Source organism: Agrilus planipennis, unplaced genomic scaffold (genome assembly GCF_000699045.2).
Source record: "Agrilus planipennis isolate EAB-ADULT unplaced genomic scaffold, Apla_2.0 scaffold204, whole genome shotgun sequence".
NCBI classification, from domain to species: domain Eukaryota; kingdom Metazoa; phylum Arthropoda; class Insecta; order Coleoptera; family Buprestidae; genus Agrilus; species Agrilus planipennis.
In genome coordinates, this window is record NW_020438921.1 from 335916 (window position 1) to 353685 (window position 17770).

The window sequence follows — 17770 nt, forward strand, 5'->3', positions numbered from 1 at the left end:
GAAACTTCCTTTTTGATTTAGTACGAACTAAGTTATGTGTAAGCACACCAAATATACGCTTTAGTTTTATTATACTTATAAACATTTTTGCTAATTCAGTAGGTAACAATCTTTTGGTAAAACGCAAAAGGATTTGTTCGAAATACACATTTTACCTACTGTTGTCATGCAAAAGTTTAGTCCTTGTTTACAAATATTAACCGCGGAAGATTAAAGTCCTACTTACACTATCTATCAAATTATGATCCGACCATTGTGAAGCAAAACCATCAGTCCTAAGATTGGTTCAATACGCACCTCCACTCTTTCCTATCCTGAGCTAATCTTCGCATTCCTCTAAATCTAGAACAACCCACATCCTTAACTATTTGCGAACAGTAATCTAATCTAGGTCTATCTCTACCCCTTCTGACTCCCGTTTCTGTCTCTAATATTTCTCTGACTAGACCTTCATGCTGAGAAGGTGTCCTACTAACCTATCTCGCCTATTTCTTATCGACTTCCATAGAGTCCTCTGTTTTTCTGTTCTTTCTAATACCTCTTCATTTCTAATCCACGTTATCCTCATCATTCGCCCGTAACACCACTTTTCTGCCGCACCCACTGTCTGTGTTTTGCATCCGTACAGCACCGCGCTCCAATCATACACCTTTAACAACCTTTTTCCAATTTTGCGACAAGTGACTTTTTTTTATTGAAGGCAACTCGACCCTGCGCTATCCTCTGCTTTATATCCCTACTACTCCTTCCGTCCTGACTTATCTGACTTCCTAGATACCTAAAATCGGCCACTTCTAATTTTTCGTCTCCTATCTTTATATTCGTTCTTTCCCTACTTTTTCTTCCCTTGCATACCAGTGAAATTTTATAGCATACAATTTATATGGTGTTATTCATACTATAAGAATTCATGGCCCAGTCAGTTCACCACAATATTTCTCTCAAACGATATTTTGCTCTGACAGTGACTGGACCGTGACATGACTTACTTAAGCTCCATTATTAATATCGGTCAAATCACGATCTGGTTACAGTAAAGTAAGATATTGTAGCATACATACACATATAGCAATATCTATCTACACTATAAGAAGTGGTCAAGTCACGGTCCCTTCAATTCGCAGCAGTTTTTCTTTCCAACAATATTTTAATCTGACAGTGACTGGACTGCGACATAACTGAGCTCGATTATTACTATCGGTCAGTCTCGGTTTGATCATAGTGAAGCAATATATTGCAGCATACAGTTCATATGACAGCACCTGTTCACATTATAAGGAACGGTCAAGCCACGGTCCGCTGAATTCATCGCGGTATTTCTCTCCAACGATATTTTTATCTAACTGTAGTTGGACCGTGACCTAACTGACTTAAACCCGATTATTACAACCAATTAACTCACGGTTCGGTCATAGTCAAGTGAAATATTATAGCATACATTTTATAAGGCAGTAACTATTCACATTATAAAGAACGGTCAAGTCACGGTACAGTTAATTTACCGCTGAATTCATCGCGGTATTTCTCTCCAACAACATTTTTATCTGACTGTAGTTGGACCGTGACCTGACTGACTTAAACCCGATTATTACAACCAATTAAGTCACGGTTCAGTCATAGTCAAGTGAAATATTATAGCATACATTTTATAAGGCAGTACCTATTCACATTATAAAGAACGGTCAAGTCACGGTCCAATTAATTTACCCCCGTATTTCTCTCTAACGATATATTGATCTGACAGTGAGTCGACCGTGACCTGACTGACTTAAGCCCCATTATTACATTCAATTAAGTCACGGTGCGGTCATAGTCAAGTAAAACATTATAGTATATATTTTATATGGCAGTACATATTCACATTATAAAGAACGGTCAAGTCACGGACCGGTGAATTCATCGCGGTATTTCTCTCTAACGATATTTTGATCTTACAGTGATTGGAGATTGGACCATGACATGACTGACATAAGTCCGATTATTACTATTAATTAAGTGACGGTCTGGTAATAGTCAAATGAAATATTATAGCGTACATTTTATATGGTAGTACCTATTCACGCTATAAAGAATAGTCAAGTCCCTCTAATTCTTTAACTGAAGAGAGCCCAAAAAATGGAAATGGATAAAATATTAGATCGATAAGTATTGTTTTTCGTGTTCAATGACATGATCCATGGAATTTTGAATTGAATTGATATCAGCACTTTCCAAATCAGTACTTATCTTACCTTTAGCAAGGAACTGCGAAATTCTATGAAAAACAATATCGAATTGATATACGCCAGCTATATAAAACTGAAAACTACAAGAAATCGTGGTGTGTTAATAAATGCGTATAATCCAAAATTCTTAGAATACGATTCCAAAAGCTTCAGTTATTAGATGAACCCAAAGCTAAAGAAACCAAGGATTCCATTTCTTTCTCTTATTACAATGTGTAAAATGGGAAAATACGTATTTTACATTTAGTATTTAAAATACAAAAGGGTAATCTATTTCATATTTTACATTTGAAGTAAAAAATCAAAAAGGTATTTGCACTTTGTATTTAAATACTTTTAAAAAACAATTTTGCACATCTCTAGTTCTAGCATATTCGCTTGCTGTAATGCTAGTCTCTGTGAATGATACCAAGTACTTTCCTTCAATAAATGTTTTATACGCATTTCTTATATCTGTTTGAATTTTACAGGTCATTTGGACTGAATTACGATGTGGGGACTTAAAAATGATGCCTAAAATGAAGATGTGGACACTCTTAGCGATTAGGGGTGAGTCTCTTTCACTTTATGTAGATACTTATGACGTCTCCTTTATTAGGTAGATCGAGTAAGTGTTACAGAATTTGTATTACACCAATTTTAAATACTTTATGTATAAATTACTTTATATTTGCATTTATTTATCTAAGGTTTCTCATCCAATTTGGATTAAAGGGAGTATGTTGTTTATAGTTAGGGAGTTAGTGGCAGAAGTTTTAAATCATTAGCTCGTATATCAGAAGTTGAATATAGTGGAATTTTCACTATAAAAATCACTAGTTAACTTCTATCATACTATTACCGCTGCATTACTAATCAATAACTAGTTAAAAATAAATAAAAAAACTATACTAAATCATTTGCTCGCGTTTGGCACTTTTTTTGGGTTCCCTACGTCCGAATGAAAAACAAAGCCCTTATAGGATCACTCGAGTGCCTGTCTGTCCGTTGTTTTAGTGATAGTCCTTAAGATTATTCAATATACAGGGTTTGTCCGGAAAATAATAGGACTGAGTCGATTTAAAAAAAATTATTGAGCCAATCGTTACAATTCTTTAAAAACTTTCAAAATAGGCTCCTTCTGCGTCGATGCAGCGCTGCCAGCGCGATTTTCAAGCATTGAAGGCGTCACGGAAGGCATTTTCCGGAATAGCCTCAAGAGCCGCGGTGCATGCTGCTTGGATCCCCTCTGTCGTCTCAAAATGCTTGCCTTTCGTCGGCCTTTTCAGGCGAGCAAACAAATAAAAGTCCGGGAGGCCACATCTGCGCTGTAGGGCGGCTGCGGAAGCGTCGGGATGCCGGCCTTGGTCAGGTAGCTGTCCACAAGAAAGGCGGTGTGAGCCGGGGCGTTGTCGTGGTGCAACTTCCAGTCGGCTGCGATGTGCTGTCGGATCCGATTAAACCCTTCGTTTGAGTCTCTTCCACGTAAAACTTGGCGTTGACAGTTTATCTAGGAGGAACAAATTCATGGTGGACGATGCCTCTCATGTCAAAAAAGACAATGAGCATCGTTTTCACTTTGGATTTGCTCATTCTTCCCTTTTTTGGGCGAGGAGACGCCGGCGTGTGCCACTCGGAAGATTGCCTCTTTGTCTCGGGATCATACTCAGTGATCCATGACTCGTCACCTGTCGGTGTTTGTCGAAGTCGAAAGTCCTCCAGCACGGCCTTCATCGGCGATCACTTCCCGGCCCTCTGAAAAGGCCTGGTGCCACCGAAAAACACCACTTTAGTAGCTAAAGCAACATCAGGGTGAGCCTGCTTGATCATATCAAACGTCTCTGTCGCAGATTTTCCGAGTTTCACACAGAATTTAATCGCGTACCTCAGCTGTAACGAACGCTGCATTTCGGCTTGCACCACTCACGAAAAAGCCTGTTCTGACTCTCCAGGTACTCGGAGACAACTCACCAGCCGCTCGTTCGTTAGCTAGGAATGCCCTCTGCCGAATCCGCTCCGAAGTACAGTCGCGGCGGAAGGAAATCAGTCCTATTACTTTCCGGACAAACACTGTATTTCATTGCCAGACATATATGTCCCTGAATTAATGAGTAATTAATTTTTCGTTTCAATTTTTCATTATATACAAATTTATTTGATTTGCTCGTCTATAAAACACAGGATTTAAAAAAGAACATGATGAAACTTTGAACTATAAGTATGACAACGTAGATCTTAAAATATGGACAAAATTGCATCTATTATAAACTTTATCAAAGAGATAATAAATTAAATTTGCCACATCACAAAAATAGTACCTAAAGTTAGAATTTCAATACATTAAATTTTCATTTCGAAATGCACTTTTTACCATATAAATGAATATTTACATAAGATGGAATGTTTATCTTCCTGATTAATAGTTCAAAAAAAATAATTATCAGTTAATTTTGAAACCGCATTTGCTATAAGTACATATTGATTTCATTATAATGATGTTTAATTATTTAAAATACATTTAAAGTGTAACATGATAAGGAAAATAAGTTTGTCTTTGTACTGTATTCGGTATATGGAAGCAATATTTACTTGTACTGGTATTTGCAACCATAGTTGACCGCATATTGCTGACTATTGTTATAAAAAGATAATTAACTATCTATATTGCGAAGAAAGTGATGACTGATGGCACAAAACAAATTCGGTTGTTTGCATAGGAAGCACATTCTGTACGATAAAACTGGTACAGGTTTTATTCATGTTCAGAATAAGATTGACAATAAAAACTATGGGATGTTAGTAAATGTATAATAACAAATAATACATGTACTATTGGGATCCGTCAAATGGGCATACACCATCTGGTGGAAAAATTTATAACTTGAATGAGGGAAAAATTTACATAGGAAATTTGTTGTTTCCGAATTTTATAATGTGATTGGCATTAAAACACGCTCACCATCAACGAAATTTCCTTTCCGAGGCTTTGTGTCAGCCCAATCACATATTGTGTCAATACTTATCATTTTATCGTAATTTAAAAACTTGAAATTGCACGGTACACTATAGGAACTACGATAAATTTTCCCTAATCGGCGCCATGTTTTTAGGCTCCTCCCATTTGACGGATCCCAATAAAAATCTTTGACGGTTTCTAAGCTATTTATAATAAAACAACTAGGTTTTACCCATGTCAAAGATCATCAATGACCACATAAAACTAATTGTTTCTATTCCTTGGGAACAATATTCTTTCCTTTGCCCTTTTCTGTACCCTGACAATGTGTGTGTACAAAAGGTTTTACCCCTGGCTCTCACGTGGATGTTTTAAATATGTGTCAAAGATCATTGACGACAATATATTTTTTTCTATCCCTCGGGAACAGTATTTTTTCTGAATAAAAGGTATCCTATGTTCTTTTCTGTACCCCTAATGTGTGTACGAAATTTCATGATAGGTTTTACCCATGGCTTCGCTCGCGTCGATGTCCTAAGTACGTGTCAGCGATCATCGACGACCACATAAAACTAGTTTTTCTATCCCTCGGGAACAGTATTTTTTTTTCTAGAGAGGGAGAAATATAATTCAAGTTTGGTCTATTTCTTTAAAGCCAATTAAAAATTTTTAATCCCATACTTCGATTTCATTGCTGAGAACGTCTTAAATAACTAGATGGAATCTTTCTGGTCAATTTTATTCTAACTGTATTATACTTCATATACCTACTAAACTCATCCACCCTGCGCACTAAAAAATGATTCCATTGTCATATTAGCATGAAGAGATGCTCTACTGGTTTGAAATAATTTAATTAGATTATACATAAGTATGGGTTATACTGGTATGTGAGGTATAAAGCGCTAGAAACATAAAACAAAGAATAACACAGGGTCGGGAAAGCTTTTGATAAAAATAAATCACTTGTGTACTGGAATACGGTTCTGTGTATAGTTGAAAGGAGGGCGATGGACGCTGGAGAAAAGAAAAAGTTAGCGATTGAAATGTGTTATTGTAAGAGAATGATAAACAGTCAGAAACGAGGATGTATTAGAAAGAGTAAGAGAAAAGAGGTCATTATTGAAATCAATAAGAAATAGGCAAACGGGGCTCAATCATCTAAAAATTTAGCCACTCCAAATAATAATATTTGCGTCCTTTACAATGACACTTTATATAAGTCACGAGCATGTTATTCCATAGTTGGGATGGTACAATTGTTACAGTTTGTATGTATGTATGGATTTCTGAACTATATTATACTGTGCACAGCAATGTAATGGAAATGAGTTTCCAACACAGTGGAACATTATTACTAGGGGCCTTCAGAAAACTGTGTTAAACCAATGAAGAAATAATATCCAAATTTTCGCATATATAGACAAGCGAATCAACTTAGGGGAATCCCCTAAAAGGTGGCGTTGTAAGATAAAAGTGGATTTCCCAAAAAATATTATATCACCTACGTACAAACTATCGAAAATAACTGCTTCCCTCAACGTAGATGGGGAATCCTTGATGAAACGGGAAGGGTTGGCAGTTCAAAAATGTAAAATCGGTAAAAATTTCGGTAGAATTTCCTTGTACTCCCAATTCAAAAATCATAACATTTTGGGTGCTCAAAAGAGTTGGTTCCTTCTTTTCTATTTTTCTTTGTTATTATCTATTAAGAAAATTATAATGTTTTGGTCCTCCTAAGAATTTACAGGTGCTAGCTGAAATAGTAATTTTTAGAAAAAAAAACTTTGCCGGGGTACTAAGTACTGTAGTTTTTATAAGAATTTTCTCTCCGTGCAACTGCCTGGCGTCCTCAATTTTTCCGTCCCTTATTTGCCATCAACCCCCCCCTCTCTACCTAAAATCGGGCCCTGTAACCGAGAAAGATTAGTAGGACACCTTCTCAGACATGAAGGGCTAGTCATAGACATATTAGAAGCAGATGCAAGAGTTAAGAGGGGTAAAGGTAGACCTAGGTTACTGTTAATTAACTTATTTACGGATACATACTTTCTTAGCTATTTTAAATAATTGTCCTTGGCCCCAAACTTCCAATAAGATTTATAAAGTTCGTAATAATAGTTATTGAAAGCATTTTTCCAAATTCAGTTAAGTACGTAGTTGGTAAACCTTGAAAGGCATTTGTAATTAAACACCTGCCTCATTTTCATTCATTGGTATGTATTTTACTGTTAAATTTTACTGACATATGTCTGATTAAAGCTAATTATTTCTTTGTCTCGTTTGAATTTGTTTTTCAAATTAAGTTCAATAGAATATGCGGAAAAAATACATTTTCATTTCAAACAAAAGATAATAATTATTGATTTTACTTTTTCGTATTACATTATATTACATATATTACAACAATTTAAAAAGAAAACCGAATTAGACACTTTAGATATATTGTGAATCTTCTCCTTTATAATATTCTTTATATTGTATATACAATTGTGATCATCGACATTTTGGCACTTAAAACCAGGTGTAACACTTATATCTTAGCCATAATTGTGCATAAAATAATGCAGGTAAAAATATAAAAATAAAGATATTGCATCGACCTGGAATCGATCTCGGCGTACCTCGCCCCGCCAGGGCAGATTCAAATACGGTACAGTTAATTTACCGCTGAATTCATCGCGGTATTTCTCTCCAACGACATTTTTATCTGACTGTAGTTGGACCGTGACCTGACTGACTTAAACCCGATTATTACAACCAATTAAGTCACGGTTCAGTCATAGTCAAGTGAAATATTATAGCATACATTTTATAAGGCAGTAACTATTCACATTATAAAGAACGGTCAAGTCACGGTACAGTTAATTTACCGCTGAATTCATCGCGGTATTTCTCTCCAACAACATTTTTATCTGACTGTAGTTGGACCGTGACCTGACTGACTTAAACCCGATTATTACAACCAATTAAGTCACGGTTCAGTCATAGTCAAGTGAAATATTATAGCATACATTTTATAAGGCAGTAACTATTCACATTATAAAGAACGGTCAAGTCACGGTACAGTTAATTTACCGCTGAATTCATCGCGGTATTTCTCTCCAACAACATTTTTATCTGACTGTAGTTGGACCGTGACCTGACTGACTTAAACCCGATTATTACAACCAATTAAGTCACGGTTCAGTCATAGTCAAGTGAAATATTATAGCATACATTTTATAAGGCAGTAACTATTCACATTATAAAGAACGGTCAAGTCACGGTACAGTTAATTTACCGCTGAATTCATCGCGGTATTTCTCTCCAACAACATTTTTATCTGACTGTAGTTGGACCGTGACCTGACTGACTTAAACCCGATTATTACAACCAATTAAGTCACGGTTCAGTCATAGTCAAGTGAAATATTATAGCATACATTTTATAAGGCAGTAACTATTCACATTATAAAGAACGGTCAAGTCACGGTACAGTTAATTTACCGCTGAATTCATCGCGGTATTTCTCTCCAACAACATTTTTATCTGACTGTAGTTGGACCGTGACCTGACTGACTTAAACCCGATTATTACAACCAATTAAGTCACGGTTCAGTCATAGTCAAGTGAAATATTATAGCATACATTTTATAAGGCAGTAACTATTCACATTATAAAGAACGGTCAAGTCACGGTACAGTTAATTTACCGCTGAATTCATCGCGGTATTTCTCTCCAACAACATTTTTATCTGACTGTAGTTGGACCGTGACCTGACTGACTTAAACCCGATTATTACAACCAATTAAGTCACGGTTCAGTCATAGTCAAGTGAAATATTATAGCATACATTTTATAAGGCAGTAACTATTCACATTATAAAGAACGGTCAAGTCACGGTACAGTTAATTTACCGCTGAATTCATCGCGGTATTTCTCTCCAACAACATTTTTATCTGACTGTAGTTGGACCGTGACCTGACTGACTTAAACCCGATTATTACAACCAATTAAGTCACGGTTCAGTCATAGTCAAGTGAAATATTATAGCATACATTTTATAAGGCAGTAACTATTCACATTATAAAGAACGGTCAAGTCACGGTACAGTTAATTTACCGCTGAATTCATCGCGGTATTTCTCTCCAACAACATTTTTATCTGACTGTAGTTGGACCGTGACCTGACTGACTTAAACCCGATTATTACAACCAATTAAGTCACGGTTCAGTCATAGTCAAGTGAAATATTATAGCATACATTTTATAAGGCAGTAACTATTCACATTATAAAGAACGGTCAAGTCACGGTACAGTTAATTTACCGCTGAATTCATCGCGGTATTTCTCTCCAACAACATTTTTATCTGACTGTAGTTGGACCGTGACCTGACTGACTTAAACCCGATTATTACAACCAATTAAGTCACGGTTCAGTCATAGTCAAGTGAAATATTATAGCATACATTTTATAAGGCAGTAACTATTCACATTATAAAGAACGGTCAAGTCACGGTACAGTTAATTTACCGCTGAATTCATCGCGGTATTTCTCTCCAACAACATTTTTATCTGACTGTAGTTGGACCGTGACCTGACTGACTTAAACCCGATTATTACAACCAATTAAGTCACGGTTCAGTCATAGTCAAGTGAAATATTATAGCATACATTTTATAAGGCAGTAACTATTCACATTATAAAGAACGGTCAAGTCACGGTACAGTTAATTTACCGCTGAATTCATCGCGGTATTTCTCTCCAACAACATTTTTATCTGACTGTAGTTGGACCGTGACCTGACTGACTTAAACCCGATTATTACAACCAATTAAGTCACGGTTCAGTCATAGTCAAGTGAAATATTATAGCATACATTTTATAAGGCAGTAACTATTCACATTATAAAGAACGGTCAAGTCACGGTACAGTTAATTTACCGCTGAATTCATCGCGGTATTTCTCTCCAACAACATTTTTATCTGACTGTAGTTGGACCGTGACCTGACTGACTTAAACCCGATTATTACAACCAATTAAGTCACGGTTCAGTCATAGTCAAGTGAAATATTATAGCATACATTTTATAAGGCAGTAACTATTCACATTATAAAGAACGGTCAAGTCACGGTACAGTTAATTTACCGCTGAATTCATCGCGGTATTTCTCTCCAACAACATTTTTATCTGACTGTAGTTGGACCGTGACCTGACTGACTTAAACCCGATTATTACAACCAATTAAGTCACGGTTCAGTCATAGTCAAGTGAAATATTATAGCATACATTTTATAAGGCAGTAACTATTCACATTATAAAGAACGGTCAAGTCACGGTACAGTTAATTTACCGCTGAATTCATCGCGGTATTTCTCTCCAACAACATTTTTATCTGACTGTAGTTGGACCGTGACCTGACTGACTTAAACCCGATTATTACAACCAATTAAGTCACGGTTCAGTCATAGTCAAGTGAAATATTATAGCATACATTTTATAAGGCAGTAACTATTCACATTATAAAGAACGGTCAAGTCACGGTACAGTTAATTTACCGCTGAATTCATCGCGGTATTTCTCTCCAACAACATTTTTATCTGACTGTAGTTGGACCGTGACCTGACTGACTTAAACCCGATTATTACAACCAATTAAGTCACGGTTCAGTCATAGTCAAGTGAAATATTATAGCATACATTTTATAAGGCAGTAACTATTCACATTATAAAGAACGGTCAAGTCACGGTACAGTTAATTTACCGCTGAATTCATCGCGGTATTTCTCTCCAACAACATTTTTATCTGACTGTAGTTGGACCGTGACCTGACTGACTTAAACCCGATTATTACAACCAATTAAGTCACGGTTCAGTCATAGTCAAGTGAAATATTATAGCATACATTTTATAAGGCAGTAACTATTCACATTATAAAGAACGGTCAAGTCACGGTACAGTTAATTTACCGCTGAATTCATCGCGGTATTTCTCTCCAACAACATTTTTATCTGACTGTAGTTGGACCGTGACCTGACTGACTTAAACCCGATTATTACAACCAATTAAGTCACGGTTCAGTCATAGTCAAGTGAAATATTATAGCATACATTTTATAAGGCAGTAACTATTCACATTATAAAGAACGGTCAAGTCACGGTACAGTTAATTTACCGCTGAATTCATCGCGGTATTTCTCTCCAACAACATTTTTATCTGACTGTAGTTGGACCGTGACCTGACTGACTTAAACCCGATTATTACAACCAATTAAGTCACGGTTCAGTCATAGTCAAGTGAAATATTATAGCATACATTTTATAAGGCAGTAACTATTCACATTATAAAGAACGGTCAAGTCACGGTACAGTTAATTTACCGCTGAATTCATCGCGGTATTTCTCTCCAACAACATTTTTATCTGACTGTAGTTGGACCGTGACCTGACTGACTTAAACCCGATTATTACAACCAATTANATTATCTCGGTTAGAAAAAATGTTAATAAATTAAACATCACAAAACAGTACGATCACAGAACATTACTATAGAACTGATGAACAGAACTAATCGAACCTTAGAGAAACCTACATATATATTTAAATAAGTTTCTGGACTTGATAAGTTGGACTGAGGAATCTCAACTGTTACTAATGTTACCACAAGACACTGGATAAATACTATTGACTTGTGCAGTTCTTTTTAGAATAGTGACTTTTTTGCAGGGGCCCCCTACATGCGGTGAGGCCATTGGCGATTTTTTTACATGTTACCGCTGCCGGGTAATAGCCGGTCTAATGTAAAACCTTTTTAAAAGATAATTTAAGAATGTAACAAGGTAATCCACCCTGTATATTTCACACGTTTACCAAATTAGAATGCGAATTTTACTCGCGTGGAATAAACAGAAAAATTACCTACAAAAAATGTGTAATTTTTACTGAAATTATTTGAAATCTATTGCATCTTGATTTGATAATTTTTTTGTTTCCAATTTGATAAATCACCGAACTACTTGTTTGTGACTTATTAATTTTTACATTAGTAGAATTGTCAACATGATGACAATTCAATGGATAAAACTATTAAAAAATTATTAGTACGTTTTTTCTTTGTATAAGAATTTTTAAATTGGTATTTTTATCTGGATGTACATTTGGTAGTTTTTACATTATGGATGAATGTATTAAACCAAAAAAAAGTGGAAGTATTTTGATGGATTTAGTGGTTCTTTTGACAGGAATCGCCTTGGGCAATGTTATCGCAAAATTATATCTATAGGTAGTATCATAGTAGTATAGAATATCAATGATGTTTAGTTGTGATACGATATTCTACAATCATCCTATATATTTATCTTTCTCATTTTTGGTAACGAAAAACAGTTTTTAGTAATTCCAAATTTATTTTCGTGTTTTTAAAATTTACTTTGGTCTGCATGTAAGTCCCTACCCTATGGTAGGTAGATATTATTTTTCTTTTCTAATAATACAGAATAATATAAATTGAATACTTACTCCGTGTCATTTTTGTACTATCCAAAACACTTTAATTCAAATACAGATTAAACTTAAACAAAGTTGTTGTGCGCTTAGGCCCACAGTGTCATGAACCAGCAAATCATCTTTCAGCTAATGCCAGTTATCTTAATTGAAGATGGGCTTAAAGACTGCTCTTTGTATTGTTTGCTATGCCGAGATATGGATTAAAATTATTGTTAAAACAGCGATTATTGGGTGCAACTGGTACTAACTATAACATTGCGGCTATTATCTGTTTCACACATTCATATTTGAATACATACTAGCGTAAATTATTGTGGTACCTACTGTCATTAACACTGATATATTTGAATATGTAGGAATAATGGGCCAGTAGGCTGGTTTATTTACCAACGACTTATGATATTAAGGATATTTTAAAAGTCATTCTTTCTGAAGGACACAGTTTAATTAACGAGAAAGGTGAAAATTTCGTGCAATTAAAAAACGAAAAATGTACTTTGCCATATTTATACATTACTCTATTACATATGCAATATTATTACTTTTTATGTTTATTAGGTAAATTATGGTCCTAATAAAAGTTTCTTAAGTATTCAAATTAAAAAAAATTAAATACTCATAGTGCATCTATCCTGTCCATCTGTAATGTAATATGCATATAATATTTATTATCTGTTGCACAATATAAAATATAAATGAAGATGCTGAAGAAATATTTGCATATTAAGGATGTTTGGGAAGTACAATCGGAGACAAGAGTACATAAAATTAGAAATTCGTGATTAATTAGGTTTTGCAGCATATCATGAGGTAAATAAATACTATCTATACTAAAAAAAGTATACGGTTTGAGAGAAAATTTGGAATTTGACCAAAAACTTTGAACAAAATAAGAAATAACGAATAATATGGAAAATTTTTAACTGACTTTAGTGAATATGCCTTGATTTCAACTTCGAAACAAAAAAAATTTAATTTCAATCTTTATTAATAATGAGCGTAAAACTTTTTAATATGTTTAAATAATAATTAAAACTTTAAAATTGCATTTATTTCAGACAGTTATAAATATTATCAAGTAAAAACGAGATTTTTAGCTAATTTTTCATTTTTTTCTCGATAACCATTTAGTGAATTTGAATAACCTTACGCTAAAGTAATTCTCCAGAGTTCAAGTTACTTATTATAAAAGTTTGAAATTTCAATAACTTTTTAACGGTTTAGTAAATCGATTTGTAATTTTTACAAGAGTTTTAGAATTGAATGAGGAACGTTCTTCCAAATTTTTACTTGTCTCGTAACATTTTGACATACCTCCCAAACATCCTTAAGCTTTCCACGCCAAATCGTACACTTTTTCACTTGTGGATCTTAGATTTTATTTGAAATTGTTTAAATTTTAATTTTGATACAGTTACCTAGTGATGGCATAAAAGTAACTAGTGTTATTATACAAACTATTACGTACTTCGTTTTTGTTTTATATTAGAGATTGGGTTTCGATCCGGTACCCAGCGAATCCGGCATTTTTTTTTTGGACCCGGCCGGGTACCGGATAATTCCACCAGAGCGAAAAAAAATTAATTAAATAAATGAGAAAGGCGTGATCGTCGAGATAGTAAGGAACATGTCGCTGTATAAAATAATTTTGATTTTCAATGAAATGTATGTAAAAAACTATTGTGAAATTAATTATTAATTAAAAACACAGTTCTTACATTTGAATAAACCATGCATTCATATGTTATTTTTTAATGAAAAAAAGTACCTATTTGGATTTTAATACGTATGTAGTTGACAACTTTAAAAATTTTACATTAAAATTGCGAAATCCGCATGGTTTTTATATAAATATATTATTATCTCGGTTAGAAAAAATGTTAATAAATTAAACATCACAAAACAGTACGATCACAGAACATTACTATAGAACTGATGAACAGAACTAATCGAACCTTAGAGAAACCTACATATATATTTAAATAAGTTTCTGGACTTGATAAGTTGGACTGAGGAATCTCAACTGTTACTAATGTTACCACAAGACACTGGATAAATACTATTGACTTGTGCAGTTCTTTTTAGAATAGTGACTTTTTTGCAGGGGCCCCCTACATGCGGTGAGGCCATTGGCGATTTTTTTACATGTTACCGCTGCCGGGTAATAGCCGGTCTAATGTAAAACCTTTTTAAAAGATAATTTAAGAATGTAACAAGGTAATCCACCCTGTATATTTCACACGTTTACCAAATTAGAATGCGAATTTTACTCGCGTGGAATAAACAGAAAAATTACCTACAAAAAATGTGTAATTTTTACTGAAATTATTTGAAATCTATTGCATCTTGATTTGATAATTTTTTTGTTTCCAATTTGATAAATCACCGAACTACTTGTTTGTGACTTATTAATTTTTACATTAGTAGAATTGTCAACATGATGACAATTCAATGGATAAAACTATTAAAAAATTATTAGTACGTTTTTTCTTTGTATAAGAATTTTTAAATTGGTATTTTTATCTGGATGTACATTTGGTAGTTTTTACATTATGGATGAATGTATTAAACCAAAAAAAAGTGGAAGTATTTTGATGGATTTAGTGGTTCTTTTGACAGGAATCGCCTTGGGCAATGTTATCGCAAAATATGGGCATCTCTTATCAAATGCAACGTCATTTAATGAAATCGAGATGAAAACGGGAGAAAGGCANGGATGAATGTATTAAACCAAAAAAAAGTGGAAGTATTTTGATGGATTTAGTGGTTCTTTTGACAGGAATCGCCTTGGGCAATGTTATCGCAAAATATGGGCATCTCTTATCAAATGCAACGTCATTTAATGAAATCGAGATGAAAACGGGAGAAAGGCAATGCTACTGTAAATGCGATGAACCCAAAAAGAAAAAGTAGTATGCATTATGATACATTCTAAAATATACATAATAATCCCGTCATTTTTGTGAAAAAAGAACGGGACATTTCATAATCAAATACATAAAGAATTTATCATTTCATTATTGTTTTCATTATGGGTACACATTATCTTTATTGGATTATTAAACTTAGTCCTGCTATTGAGATCCGTCAAATGGGAGGAGCCTAAAAACATGGCGCCGATTAGGGAAAATTTATCGTAGTTCCTAAAGTGTACCGTGCAATTTCCAAGTTTTTAAATTACGATAAAATGATAAGTATTGACACAATATGTGATTGGGCTGACACAAAGCCTCGGAAAGGAAATTTCGTTGAAGGTGAGCGTGTTTTTAATGCCAATCACATTATAAAATTCGGAAATAACAAATCCGGAAGCTAGCCTTCAAATTCCGTCAAGTTTACTGCCTACTTTTTACAAACTTCGGATTTAAAAAGTGATTCACGTTATATAATTGGTGAGGTGATTCTGGGTGATTTAAGCAATATCATATCAATGACTTGCACGTGCAAAGCCGATTTAAGAGAACGTTGCAAACACATTATTGCAACTTTGTTGTATTGCAGCAGGTAGGTTCTTAACCTCAAAATACTTATATCGTATCATTAGAATTGTGTTAAATCAATTACACAGGAATAAATAATTTCTCACTTTATAATTTTAGTATGATTCTAGTTTTAAATATTAAGGTTATGGCTGATGGTAAATACTTGCTGAAATATAATCATGTGCATTAAAATGACGTGAACAAATTTTTATTCCGGAATTCACTTCTTTGATACCTACTGCTTTCATCCAAGCTTCTATTAGTTTACTTTTTTCTCTAATTTTCCGAATATATTTTTTACATATATAAAACGGTTAGTTTTTATTGGAAAGTAGTTAATGTAGGTGAAGAGTGAAGATCTATGTCTGAAGTGCTATTGCAGCTTTTCACTGAACATATTAACTTTTTATTTGATTTAACTTTAGAAGAAAACTTCGTCGACTCCATCATCAAAAAAATTTTTACTTTTTTAACGTGTTTTATTATTTTAATAAACAATTTTACAATTTGCGTGCACAGTTCCTATGTAAATTTTTCCCTCATTCGAGTTATAAATTTTGCCACCAGATGGTGTATGCCCATTTGACGGATCCCAATTGTCGCCACTTGGATTTTCTCACCACCTAATCAAATCTTTCTCGCTAATTCAGTCGTATCGTCGAGGACAGAATCTTATCGCACCTAGTATTTTAGGATTGTCCCTTTGTTTGACAAATTCTACTAGTTATATATACAGTAGAACCTTGATAAATTCATAAAATTTTGTGTTTCCTTCCCCTCGGAGTCCAAAACCTCTAGTACTTAAAATAAAAACCCTCTATAACTTAAACGAATAATTTGGGCATCGCACCTCAGTAAGCAGTGAAAAGTGGTTTGAATCGGGAGAAAGTCTTATATGTAAAAGACGAAGAATTGCTGAATTTCCTTATTTAGAAAAATGCTTATTGTTTAAATGGTTTAGACAGTGTAGAAATAAAAACATTAGTGTTAGTGGACCTATACTAAAGGAAAAAGCTGAAGAGTTTGCTTAGTCACTGGAAATCCATAATTTTAAAGCTGAAACTTGAACCCTTAGTAAGTAAAAACCTCAATAACTCAAATTATTTTACGTTTCCCTTGGTCTTATCTTATCGAGGTTCTACTGTATTTGGAATAGCATGTATATGCAAACATATACATAAAATATTGTATACATTCACAGGCCTATAAGTACATCGCAGATATTAGACTGGTAGAGCTGGGCAAATTGACAATTAACAATAGATTAATCGAATAATCGAATATTAATCGATAACAAATTATTTTTTTTATAATCGATTGTTAAATTTAATAATCGCGCATCAACCCTTTGATTTTGACCATTGGTAAAAGCTAGTTGTAAAGAAGCTCAATACATTAGTTAGGAAAGCAAATTATTACCCTATTTTATATGTATAATTAATTCAGTTTATAACCATAATAAAGGCTTACAAAACAATAAATTAAATCTAAATAACATCGTTTTTAATATTTGTTTCGTCGCGATAGTGTCACTAATAAACTTAATTAAAGCATCATTATTAATAACTTGTCATTTGATACTTTGTGATTTATATTTATTAATATTCATATTTTAATAAGGTTCGAGCTTCTAATAAATTATGA